The sequence below is a fragment of the Poecilia reticulata genome, unplaced genomic scaffold (genome assembly GCF_000633615.1).
Source record: "Poecilia reticulata strain Guanapo unplaced genomic scaffold, Guppy_female_1.0+MT scaffold_131, whole genome shotgun sequence".
Taxonomy (NCBI): domain Eukaryota; kingdom Metazoa; phylum Chordata; class Actinopteri; order Cyprinodontiformes; family Poeciliidae; genus Poecilia; species Poecilia reticulata.
In genome coordinates, this window is record NW_007615014.1 from 1186590 (window position 1) to 1189857 (window position 3268).

Here is a 3268-nt window from a genome sequence, read left to right on the forward strand (position 1 = left end):
GAAGAACAGCATGAACCATGTGAGCAGGGTTTTTAGACTTGAAAACGGGCCTTTGACAACCGGAGCATACTCTTGGACAAACTGTAAGCAATTAATCAACTGGTTTGCTTCTTATCTCAAAGTAGAGAACAAAATGTTTAGAAGTACGGTAAGCAGTAAACACCCCAACAACCTGGAACATCGTCACATCTCGTGCGAGTTGCTGTTTATCGTTTACATATGATGTTTGAACCAGCTGTAAAACGCTGATGCTGACGACACGATCATTATGTATCGGCTGAAACTGCTGCAGCAGAGAGATTAACAAATGACATAAAATGCACATCAGAATGTCCTTACAAGCAGATGCTACAAACTCAATGAGAGACTTAAAGTGTCCAGGCATGAAATTGCATTTTAACATTTGTCTTACTGTGTAACTGGATGGAACCAGGATATGTTGTATCAAAATTGTTAATATAAACAGTTACAAAAACCAATGAAAAGACATGGTTCAGTTCATGATTTTTTTCCTCAAAAGGAAAAAAAAAAATCCTTGAAAAGCATATTTCCTCAATCTTGAGATTTCTATCATTTACTCTTAGAGAGGAGACTTTTAAATGTGTGAAGATTTAAAAACATTTTTTTTTGGCTAGAATATTCCTGCATGTCACAAAGACGAACACAAAAAGAAATATACCAGGAGGATGAGCACATGACAGCTGAAGAGTGAACTCACTTCCAAGCTTCCTTCATCTAGTCGCCTTCAGCGGTGAAAGTGACACACGATTCCAATTCACCTCTAGCAGAAAAAAATGATAAAAACGCCGAGTCATTTGACATTTATTTAATGACGAGGTGAAAAGGTGGGCACAACAAAACCATCATCAGCATCACCAAAGAAGCAATTATATAAAACAACTTCTGATTCATTTTGACTTCATGAGAAGGTGCAATTCTATAATAGATTTTAGATGATTTCTTTAGATATCTAGAGGCATTTTTCCAGATAGTTTTGTTTTGTAGCATTACAAAACCTAAGACTGGTTACACAAACTTGTTCATGTTACTACTCTAAGCCTACTGTAACGTGTAGCATGTTGCTGCTGTTGACAGCACTACAGTATTGTAACACTCAGACAAATAACCTTCACACTGAACATGACTCACTGGCTTAAAATAGGCAGCTCACCTGCACGATTGTGCATGGTACAAAGCAATTGCTTCCTGTTCTCGTGTCCTGAGCAGATATAACTGGAGACGTTGGTTACTATTCTGAGAAAAAATATAACAAATCAAAATCGTCTCACTTCTCCGGCACCATTTCCAGCAACAGCCATGATAACCGTTGGCCCCGTTTCCCTTTTTCTCAGTAGTGCCTTTACGGACATGCACGTTTTGTTAAGTTGTTCTTCTTACGTTTGGGTCATTTTCATATCGAGCATAAAAAAAAATAAAAAAAAAACATTCATAAGGTTAGGCTTCTTGTGATTACAGTTTTATGAGTTTTAGGATTTAATATCCTGATTAGTCTCTTATAATCTGGACTTTATTATTATTATTATTTTTTTGCTTATTTCCGCTCCTTAGAAGAGTGGCATCTGTCTTTAGTGTTTTCTGCTTCAGAGCAGTCTCTCCTAATAGAAAGTGATGGACTCTTCTGTGTTTTGTAATTGCCTGGTAATCATTTCCAGATTGACTGAAATTAAAAGTAGCTTCTTAGAGATGTCGTGTCGTTCCTCCTTGTTCCACGCCGATGTGAAATCTCAGAAGCAGCAAACCGACTCGCACTTTAGTTTTTTTTTTTTACAGACACACTGAGGACAATTGAATCAATGCGCTTGATTAGCAAAATCTGACTTCCTACAAACCCACTTAGTCCAGTGGCATATCAGTGGAGATTTCCCACACCGCCTCTGAGGTTTTTATAAGTCTATTTTTTTCAAATACAACTCATGTGCTCGTGTCCTTAAGTTGATCGACTGATAAAATAATTATGCCTCAATTTGCAGAGGAAAAACCTTGAGGTGGCTGTCATGTTGTACAGGTGCAGAGTAATGAAAGGTTCAGTCATAGTGAGATGATGCAGTCAGATGTGTGTCTGAGACTGAATGAAGACCCCCAGAGACGAGGGGCGCCTCGCAGACACATAGAGAAACACCAATGGACTTCCAGCTGGGGTCAGATTTTAGATCTGCGTGAGGCCGGGTGGTTGCTTTGTGAACCTTACTTTGGTGTAAAGATTCAGCCGCTGTGAAACTCTGTTAAGTGCTGGCAGCGCTGTCCGATGTGTCCCTGAGGCTTCCTCTGCTTTCGTTAACTTTGTGTTGGGGCTGACACAAAGTTAGCCCCAACACAAAGAGCTCCGGCTCTGCAGGTCTGAGGCCTAAACATGTTCCCCATCGAGTGGAGTGGGAACTCCTTGTAAATTGAATTCATGCACGCCAGTGGACCGAAGTACACTGACTCATCCATCTGGAGATTCACTTAATCAATAAAAAAAAAATAAATAAATAATACTAAGAATAATATCTGAAACCAAAACAAACGTGGAAAATAGTTCTCCCTTTAAAATGAACTATTTCCTTTGAACAAACCCATCATTATGATTTGATTCTTATTTATTTGTGCATTTCTTCACGTATTGTCTAACAGCAAAAGTTAGTCAATGCGCCTAAAACACTTTACGCACACGAATAGTGCACATTATATGCATTATTGATTTACGCACGTAATTGTTTGTTACGTAACACTTCCCCCTTTGACTCCGTGTTTGGCGCAAGCAGAAGCAGAAAGCGCTGCTGCTGAGAGGCAACAAAAGAAACAGAAGATCTGTTGGAGACGAAGAGAATCGGGAACTTGGCATCTCTCTCTCCTTTAACACCCCTGAGCCCCCCACCCTCCTCCGTCCCCTCCTCGCCTTGCATTCAGTGCTAGATTAACCGCCTGTGTGATCCACGATCCTCATAGACGCACTGAAGGGATTTGCGCTTATTGTTTGGAATTTATTTTAATAAAGAAAGAAAGAGAGARAAAAAAACAACTGGAGAGAAAAACGCACTTTGCTTTCGAATGACAGCAAACAGTAAGAGTGTGTGTTCCCAGACAGAGAGACAGGCTCGGTGTATGTGTGTGTGTGTGTGTGGTGTGCGCAACGCGACTACCTGCACACAGATTTGGATTAGGACTAATGAACTGGGGTTGAATTATCTCCTCAGGGCTGTTGACCAGACGCCTCGTTGTCTCGCTGTGGGAGTTCTTTTTTTTTTTTCTATCTTTTTTTTTTTTT